At 42.5% G+C, this 10,403-nt stretch overlaps 1 long non-coding RNA gene across 2 annotated transcripts; it reads left to right on the forward strand.

Annotated features, from left to right (window-relative positions):
- Positions 1–1,152: 1,152 nt before the first annotated feature.
- Positions 1,153–6,419, forward strand: LOC131759574 (uncharacterized). Of its 2 annotated transcripts, XR_010841352.1 has the most exons (4): positions 1,153–1,439; positions 1,717–1,771; positions 5,388–5,595; positions 6,362–6,419. It is a non-coding gene; the product is annotated as an uncharacterized lncRNA (long non-coding RNA). The 2 variants fall into 2 exon arrangements; XR_009336515.2 differs by lacking the exons at positions 5,388–5,595; positions 6,362–6,419 and adding an exon at positions 1,859–2,513.
- The last annotated feature ends 3,984 nt before the right edge of the window (positions 6,420–10,403 follow it).

The following is a 10,403-nucleotide window of genomic DNA, read 5'->3' on the forward strand; positions in this document are numbered from 1 at the left end:
GAGGTCATATACGTTTTAGCACCACAGTGGGGTACTTTTACTAATAAAAGTTCTTTTTAAAAAATATTTATTTATTTATTTATTTATGGCTGTGTTAGGTCTTCCTTACTGTGCACGGGCTTTCTCTAGTCTAGCCCTCTCTTTGTGTTGAGTGGGGGCTACTTTGTGTTGCTGTGCGAGGTACTCTCATTATGGTGGCTTCTCTCATTGTGGAAATGGGCTCTAGAGTGCAGGCTCAGTCGTTGTGGTGCACGGGCTTAGTAGCTCCGTGGCATGTGTGATCTTCCCGGACCAGGGCTTGAACCTGTGTCCCCTCCATTGGCAGGTGGATTCTTTTTTTTTTTTTTTTTTTTGCGGTACGTGGGCCTCTCACTGCTGTGGCCTCTCCCGTTGCGGAGCACAGGCTCCGGACGTGCAGGCTCAGCGGCCATGGCTCACGGGCCCAGCCGCTCCGTGGCATGTGGGATCTTCCCGGACCGGGGCACGAACCCGTGTCCCCCGCATTGGCAGGCGGACTCTCAACCACTGTGCCACCAGGGAAGCCCGGCAGGCGGATTCTTAACCACTGCACCACCAGGGAAATTCCACTAACAAAAGTTCTTATTGGTGATCTTTAATGGTATATTTTGTGGGTAGAGGAGACTAAGAGAGAGAAGCAGCATCATAGAATTTTAGAGATGGACAGATTATTAGACACTCCCTATGTCAAGCGCTTATTCATTGGGCTAGTCAAGCCTACAAGAGACTGGGTCAGTGTAGTCCTGAGGGCCAGGCCAGACCTAAAGTAGCAACCCAAGATATCAGATTAAGACTAGAAGCAAGAGGAGACGTTGTGGTGGATGCTTCCAGCTTTCCATTCTACCTCATGGTTTTTGTTTGTCAGCCAGACTGCTCTGTATCTCTGTGTAGAATTCAAAGCCTGTGTTGCTAAAATATTATGATGTACTCTAGGTTAATATGCATAAAATCAAACTTGCATAAATCAAATTTTGTGCAACTCAGGGAGCATCTATAATATAAAAGCTGAAGAGCCTCCATGGGTTTCTAGTTAGTTTTCAAATCCAAAGATATTATTAGGCTACTCCTAATATCATAATTATTGTGCCCATGTGATTGCCCTTTATTAACAGCTGTGTTTTCCTTAGAAGTCTAGGCCTGCAAGACTTAACCTAATTTTGGGAATTCCCTGGTGGTCCAGTGGTCAGGACTTGGTGCTTTCACTGCTGTGGCCCAGATCCCTGGTCGGGGAAAGAAGATCCTGCAATCCGCACAGCACAGCCAAAAAAAAGACTTAACATAATTTAGCAGCATCATGGAGTAGGCCATTCTCATTTTACTCTAATTTTTCATGCTTCAGGGCCCTGGCAAGAAGCAAAGTTCTGGGAAGGGGCCATGCCACACTGAAACCAGACCTGCAAGGGAGAGGATCTGTACATCAGGTAGTTACGGGTCACTGACCAGCCTGTGGATTGTCTATTTTGTGCTAAGTGTGCACTCCTAATACAGTCAACTAAAGTGGAAATTAAAATGAATGTGATACAGAGTTTGTATGAGGATACAGAACGATTTAGTAGACACCAGACCTACATGCTTGGTAGAAGTAGCCACCATTTATTGAGAGTTTACTGTGTGCCAGGCACTCTATAAAGATCTTTACATATATTTTCTTATTTAACTCTGAAACGATCTCAAAAGGTAATTGTTTCCATTTTACAGATGGGGAAATGAAGACTCAGAGTGACTAAGTAACTTGGCCAAAGTTATATAGACAGTAAGTAGTTGACCCAGGGTTTGAATCCAGGCTACCTGACCCTAAAGCATTTTCTTTTAACCACTGTATTATACTTGCATCCTGTAGGTAGACACGGACCAGATCATGAAGGGACATCATATGTATCCTGTGGGGTAGACATCTGGGATATCTGCTTATCCATGTCCCCTTCTCTGAAAATTGTCTCTGACCTGCCTACATTTTTTGTCTGGTTACATTGTATGGTTGATTCCTGATCCAAGCTGGGCAAATCACACTGGTTCAGGAACATTGGACTCTAAAGATCATGTGACTTGCAAGGCTGAAGACCCTATTTGGGGGCAGCCAGTCCTGATTCTACTGTGTGCCAAGTATTGTTCTAAATACTAGGAAGACAGCAGCGAACTAAATAGACAGGATTTGCATACTGGAAATATTGTAGTGGACAAAGACAAGAATCTTGCCAAATGGAGCTTGCATTCTAGAGTCTTCTGCAGAGTAACAGGGGAAGAAGCTGGTCTGCATAGAACAGAGGAGGTCATGCAGCTTATAGCAGATTAGATCATTGTTCTCAGTTCTTCACCTCTGTGTATCCATTCTCTTGCCATGGCTTCTTGGTGAATGGAGTATACTTCTCTGTCCCTTGATTTTGAGCTTGGCAAAGTCATTTTGCTTTGGATAATGGAATGTTAATGAAGTTGATGTAAGCAGTGTCTCAGTATGCCAGTCTTTTTAGAGGCTGAATAGTATTCCACTGTATGTATATGCCACATTTTCTTTTTTTTTTTTTTTTTTTTTTTTTGTGGTATGCGGGCCTCACTGTTGTGGCCTCTCCCGCTGCGGAGCACAGGCCCCGGACGCACAGGCTCCGCGGCCACGGCTCACGGGCCCAGCCGCTCCGCGGCATGCGGGATCCTCCCGGACCGGGGCACGAACCCGTGTCCCCTGCATCGGCAGGCGGACTCTCAACCACTGCGCCACCAGGGAAGCCCCATGCCACATTTTCTTCATCTGTCAGTGGGCATTTAGGTTGCCTCCATGTCTTGGCTTTGTGAAGAATGCTGCAATTAACATGAGAGTGAAGATACCTCTTTGAGATCCTGATTTCAATTCCTTTGGTTAGATACCCAGAAGTGAGATTGCTGAAGCATAAGTAACTTAGCTAAGAGAATAGTTTATTCATCCCCCACCCCCCAACTCTTCTCATAAAATAATGATATTTTTCCATTTTTGTCAGGATAAGACTGATCTGGAGCACAGTAACCCTGATTGACTTGTCCCAATATTACTGAGATGTCACTTTCTGTTTGCAAACAGTGTAAACTCTCCATTTGTGCAGCATTCTGACTAGGTATGACTAGGTTTTATTTTTAAATTTTTGAGGAACCTCCATACTGTTTTCCACAGTGGCTGCACCAGTTTACATTCTCACCAACAGTGTACAAGCGTTCGTTTTTCTCCACATCCTCACTAACCCTTATCTTTTGTTACCAACACTTGTATATGTAAAATAGCCACCCTAACTAGTGTGAAGTGATATCTCATTTTGGTTTTGATTTGCATTTCCCTGATGATTAATGATGTTGAGTACCTTTTCATATTCCTGTCGGCCATTTGTACATCTTCTTTGGAGAAATGTCTATTCAATTCCTTTGTCAAATTTTTAATCAGGTTATTTGTGGGGTGTTTTTTGCTAGTGAGTTGCAGGATTTCCCTATTTGAATATTAACTCTTTCTCAGATATATGGTTTGGAAATATTTTTTTCCCATTCTGTAGGTTGCCTTTTCATTTTGTTTGTTTCCTTTGCTGTGCAGAAGATTTTTAGTTTGATGTAGTCCCACTTGACTATTTTTGCCTGTGCTCTTGGTGTCATATCTAAGAAATGATTGCTAAGACCACTGTCAAGAAGCTTTCCTCCATGTTTTCTTCTCAGAGTTTTTACAGTCTAGGTTTTACATTTATGTTTTTATCCATTTTGAGTTAATTTTTGTGTATGATGTAAGAGAAAGGTTCATTTTCATTCTTATACACATGGATATCCAGTTTTCCCCAATACCACTCACTGAAGAGACTGTCCTTCCCCCATGGTATATTCTTGACACCTTTGTCAAAGACTGGTTGTATGTGTATGGGTTTATTTCTGGGCTCTCTATTCTGTTCCATTGGTCTATATGTCTGTTTTTAAAACAATCCCACTTATAATAGCATCAAAAAGAAAAAAATACTTAAGAATAAGCTTAACTAAGGAGGTGAAAGACTTGTACACTAAAAACTTGTAAAACACTGATGAAAGAAATTGAGGCAGACACAAATGGAAAGACATCCATGATCATGAATTGTAAGAATTAATATTGTTAGGGGACTTCCCTGGTGGTGCAGTGGTTAAGAATCTGCCTGCCAATGCAGAGGACACGGGTTCAAGCCCTGGTCTGGGAAGATCCCACATGCCGCGGAGCAGCTAAGCCCGTGTGCCACAACTACCAAGCCTGCACTCTAGAGCCCGCAAGCCACAACTACTGAGCCTGTGTGCCACAACTGCTGAAGCCCGCACACCTAGAGGCTGTGCTCCTCAACAAGAGAAGCCACCGCAATGAGAAGCCTGCGCACTGCAATGAATAGTAACCCCCACTCACTCCAACTAGAGAAAAAGCTCGCGTGCAGCAAGGAAGACCCAACCAGCCAAAAATAAAAATTAATTAATTTTAAAAAATTGTTAAATTGGCCATACTACCCAAAGTAATCTACAGATTCAGTGCAATCCCTGTCAAAATCCCAAAGATATTTTTTTACAGAAATAGAAAAAAAATGCTAAAATTTTTATGAAACCATAAAAGACTCCAGCCAAAGCAATTTTGAGCAAAAAGAACAAAGCTGGAGGCATCGCACTTCATGATTTCAAAATATATTACAAAACTTTTTAGGTTTTCTTGAATGAGATCTGAAAAGTCTCAAAAATCTGAGAATTCTACAACCACATTTATTTTTCACTAGAGATAAATTAAGTGAAATACACCATATTTGCTACTTCATTGCAAATGTGATTTGTACTAGAATATCAAGTACAAATCATATCAACATCTCTAGCTGCAGTCTTACTGTATGCCTCTTGCTACCTCTAAATACCTTTCCTGTGCAATGGTTTTAAATTAACTTTTAAACACCAGCTTCCTGTGTTCCACTGCTAAGTCTACAGCATATATTTATAAAAACATTTCTGCTCACTAGGACGCCTAGTTAATTACATACTGAGCTTGTATCAATACTGGGCTTGTTGACCTGCAGGCTGTTTAGAAGTTGGAGCCTTAGGAGACCATCTGCCAATCTCTGCCATTGGAAGTGCTTTTCTCTATGACTGTAATGAAATCACTAAAATCATTTCCTGTTTCCAGTCCTTGTTCAGATCTTCTATCTATTGTCAATAAGAGGATATTAAAATACTCAGGAAAGTCCACATGTCCTTTTCATCCTAGTCCACAATGTAGCAAGTGTCTTTGTGTTTTAGTATTGGAAATAATAAATAATGACGTCAAGTCTATTGTAATAAAAGAAAGCCTTATTAAACTGTAGCTGCTTTTCCTTTGACATCACGGGATCTGTTTATAATTACTTTTATGGGTTTTCCCTCTTACCATTCAGGGTTTATATGATTACATGAGAAATTGAAGCATTTTGGGGAACAGTCCCTTCATAGAACTGACAATTTCCTGCTCAGGCCCATTGTGCATGCAAACTCCAACAACGAGATAGTGAGAAGAAAGGACAAGGAGGCTTTCTGTATTCCGGAGAAGTTTGACTTCCTGAAGTATGGGCTTGCTTCTGCGAAGGAGTGTATGTTGAAAGCAAGGTGTGTGGGTTGGTGGGGAACTTACGTTTATCATAGTCCACAGTTCAAGAGAGTGCATATAAAAGTCACTCAATCGATGTAGGATCATGTAATTTTGTTTTGAATGGCTCCTACTGACCCCATACCATTTGAGGAATTTGTCATCTTTGGAAATTAACTCTTCTAGGAGCTGTATTTGGGAAGGCTGGTGGCATTTGTAAACCTATGAGTGTGCTTTTTTCACAATGCAACTGGTGTTACCCAGGAACAGGCAGTCACGTGGCCAGGCAGCAAGCACTTCTACAGGAGCAAACTTACATCCTTTAACTTCTCTATCACAGAGAAGCCTTTATTCTGTCACCACTGGTAGGGAAAAAAAAGAATCTGCTGATGTTGTGGACCCTGGAACAAAGTCCCCAAATTGTATTCTCTAATTTCTTTTTACATTTGGACAAAGCAGGTACCTGTCCTGTGTGTCCTAAGTAACTTATAGAAGTTACTTTAATTTTTATGATTATAGTATTCAATATTTAAAGCAGTTTGGAGACTTCTGCTCCAAATGCACCCCTTTGCTTGTTACGCACGTCAAGTGATATCTGAATGGTCTTTAAAAATCCAAATTTCACATTTTTGGATGAGTCTTGAGTGATCTGAAAATCTTAGTAGATTTTTCTCTTTTCTATTTGGACATGTTTTAATGTGGTTTGGCAATTTCTTTAGGGCAATTGCTGGAAAACACAGTTTTTCAGAACTCACAAAGCACTCAAGGATTATTTTATCTTTTTAGGAAGTTGCCACAGGTTGTGCCCTGAGCACTTACAGCCCAAAGGAAACCAGGAGGATCATGCTGCAGAAGCCCTTTGGAGGAACGTGCCAGCTGCTCCGTAACCATGAGTTGGCTCTCCTTTGATGGAGAGATTAATAGTTTCCATAATCATATCATCCTGGTTGCTCTGTGCCCAGAGTTTACTCAGACTTGAAAGAAATGGAAATTAATTGAAAAGGAAAAAAAAAAATTCTTCCTCTCTTGCCTCCCCTCCAAACCTCTCATCTGGAAAAGTGATGAGAAAGAGATTCAAGGGTTTGTAGCCAGTGGGAGCTGAGATATTTATTTTCTTTTGCAATTGTGGATATAAAGGACCAGAAGAAAGCAATTGGACGGTGTGGGGGAGGTAGGTATGGGAAGAGAGTCTAATGCCTAAAGGTGTAAATAATTCCAAACAGAACAGAAACACTGGGCATTGGAAGCAGGATACACACAGAGGGTTGTCTGTGAAGCCATGAGCATCTGCTCGTGGAAATAAATGCAGAGGGAGCAGAAAGGGTTTTTTTAGCTGCTGTGATTGTCATCAGATGAATTGGGTTGGTCTAGTGATTCTTTTAAAAATTTTATTAATTTTATTTTTTGCTGCGTTGGGTCTTTGTTGTTGCGCGCGGGCTTTTCTCTGGTTGCGGCGAGCAGTGGCTACTCATTGCGGTGGCTTCTCTCGTTGCAGAGCATGGGCTCTAGGTGTCCGGGCTTCAGTAGTTGTGGCACGTGGGCTCAGTAGTTGTGACTCACAGGCTCTAGAGCGCAGGCTCAGTAGTTTTGGCGCACGGGCTCAGTTGCTCCGTGGCATGTGGGATCTTCCCAGACCAGGGCTCAAACCCGTGTCCCCTGTAGTGGCAGGTGGATTCTTAACCACTGCGCCACCAGGGAAGCCCTGGTCTAGTGATTTTTATCTGTGTCTACTTGTACCACAGAGGAGCTGCCATGAGTTTATTTGCCACATCCTGAGTTTGGGAAATACTTATCTTTGGTTAAAATCTATTTCTTTCCTGGCTCTGAAATTTGAGCTCAATTCTTTTTAGCCTGTACCATCACTCTGGACCAGTTCTCTCACCCTACGTGCTCATGTTGATTTCTGTTAACATTGCTGTTGAGCCTTGAAGTATTTTAGTGGCAGAGGATTTAGTCTTCTGTGAGAGAAAATGGATGTTCATAAAACACAGGTCTCGGCTTCCCTTGTGGCGCAGTGGTTAAGAATCTGCCTGCCAATGCAGGGGACACAGGTTGAAGCCCTGGTCCGGGAAGATCCCACATGGCTCGAGGCAACTAAGCCTATCCACCACAACTACTGAGCCTGTGCTCTAGAGCCTATGAGCCACAACTACTGAGCCGGTGTGCCACAACTACTCAAGCCCGTGCACCTAGAGCCCGTGCTCCGCAACAAGAGAAGCCACCGCAATGAGAAGCCCACGCACTGCAACGAAGAGTAGTCCCAGCTCACCGCAACTAGAGAAAGCCTGCGTGCAGCAACAAAAACCCAATGCAGCAAAAAATAAAATAAATAAATTTATTTAAACAAAAAACAAAAAAAACACAGGTCTCTTGTCACATCTTTAATCAGGGATAAACGTCCAGTATATGATCAGTAAGTGCTTTGTTGGAGTTTACTGAACCAGTAAGAGGAACTGAATTGTGGATGAACACTTCTCATTCATTCATGCCCTGTTATGTTGTAATGTGTTGAACTTGCCATGTGTTAAGCACTGTGCTCAGTGGGACTAAGAAGTTGACAATTCAAGACATGAGGAAAACAGAGCTAGTTAATAGACGTTTATTCCATTAATTTCCAAAAGTAAGAGTCCATGTCACTTCTCCTGAAATTATATACTTTCACTTCTCCAAGTTACATGCTAGTCAGAGATTTGGGGCTCTCTTGAGACTTACATAACTATAAGAGGTATATAGGTCCCTTTGTGGGTAGATAGCTCCTTGCAGTTAAATGCAGGCCCAACAGCAAGCTCCGTTCTACTGTTGCCCATCCTCCATGACAATTAAGGACATCAGAGAAATGCTTGCCCCCACTCTTCTTATGGGACCTTGTAAGGAAAGCACCTCCAGCCGAGGGCTTGGATACATCCCACCTGCAGAGGGAGGCTCTGAGAGCAAGTGGAGATGCCAACAGGCCTGCTGTAGCAGAACATGGTGATGCCACAGCAGAGGCTGGAGGGAGGGGAGGCCCTGGTCCAGGAGGCTGGAGGAATGATGTGTATGTAGGAGACTCAGGGTTTGTTGCCAGTGGGAGCTAAGATAAGGCCTAGTCACTCAGGGAGCACTATGGAGCCTGACCCAAGCCCAAAGAGACAAAATCCTGAATTTACAGAAGCTGTAGGACACAACCTCAAATGATGGTGAAGCACAAGCACTCTGGAAGCTAAGAGGTCAGAGTTGGAAAGAACATAACCTTCACATCCACCATGAGGTCTCAGCTATACCCCTCCTCTCCACACCTGGACAACATCTTAGGAGGCAGCTTGTAAGACACCCAGCCTTTAAAATTTTTTTTTAGTGAAAGATTGCACAGTCTTGAAGGGCCTATTATTGGACCTATTATTGGACCAGAGTGAATTTAAATGGAATTGGATCTTTGGTTTTTTTAATTTTCCTGCTACTAACAGATGGGGATCCAGAGAAATAACAGATTTCTTATGGTAACAAAATGAAGTTGTTACTTTTTCTCTCCACACCTGAGTAACAGTGTGAGTTGAATTTTTTTTAAGGTCAAATATAATTTTAGTTAAACCTGAATTTATTATAATACCTTCTCTTTTTTTTTTTTTTTTTTTTTGGTACGCGGGCCTCTCACTGCTGTGGCCTCTCCTGTTGCGGAGCGCAGGCTCAGCGGCCATGGCTCACGGACCCAGCCGCTCCGCGGCATGTGGGATCCTCCCGGACCGGGGCACGAACCCGTGTCCTCTGCATCGGCAGGCGGACTCTCAACCACTGCGCCACCAGGGAAGCCCCCCTTCTCTTTTTTTGAATTTTATTTTTTTTATACAGTAGGTTCTTATTAGTTATCTATTTTATACATATTAGTGTGTATATGTCAATCCTAATCTCCCAATTCATCCCACAGTGTGAGTTGAATTTTGAGACCCTGTAACATGGGGAAAGAGTCAGAGGAGATGAAGTTGCCAAAGTTTTAGCAGATAAGTGAGAATCCTTACAGATTCCTTTTGGAATTTCTATAGTCAGATATACTCAGTATTTCTCCACATAGATTCATTTCCAAGAAAACAAAGAGGAGGACAATAGATGAAAAAAATATTTCAGGGGGCTTGCTGGCTGACATCTTTTGTGTCTAGAATCCATAGGGACCACCTAATATGTATGGTGGAGCCATGAAGGATCTTTATCTTGGGGTTAAAACCAGTGTCCCTTTAAAAGCTGACACATCTAAAGGAAAAGAAAAACTGGAGAATTCCAGATCTAGTGTACAACCAGTCTCCTCTGTGAAACAGGAGAGATTGCCTAAATAGTGTTCATTGATACATTCAGCAAGCATTTAGTGATTGCCAGCTACATGTCAGGCACAATGCCAAGTGCTGGGGATACAGTGCTTGGAATGTGGCAGTTGTTCCACAAATGTTAAATAAATGACTGAAAACTATGCTCCGTTTCCAGAGGCAGCCTTACCTGAAGCTAATAGAGCTTAAACTTAAACTTAAAGCAGTGGTTCCCAAACTCTGATGCACATAGGAATCACCTAGGGATCTTTAAACAAATACTGATGCCCGGCTCTCACCTCCAGACATTCTGATTGGTATGGGGTGCAAACTGGGCATCAGGATTTTTAAAGCTCCCCAAGTGCTTCTCATGAACAGCAAAGTTTGGGGACCACTGGTTTAAGGACACCTCACTTGATTAGGTCTCTTCCAAGACTGTTGTATTGATTGGATTTCAAGGTTAGCACAAAGTTTGTGACTTCATAGCATTTCCAGTGTAAGACCTTTTCAAGCAACACACTGGTCTTTTTACTGTGTGCCTGGAATTCTGTATGTCA

This window comes from Kogia breviceps, chromosome 7, assembly GCF_026419965.1.
Source record: "Kogia breviceps isolate mKogBre1 chromosome 7, mKogBre1 haplotype 1, whole genome shotgun sequence".
NCBI classification, from domain to species: Eukaryota; Metazoa; Chordata; class Mammalia; order Artiodactyla; family Physeteridae; genus Kogia; species Kogia breviceps.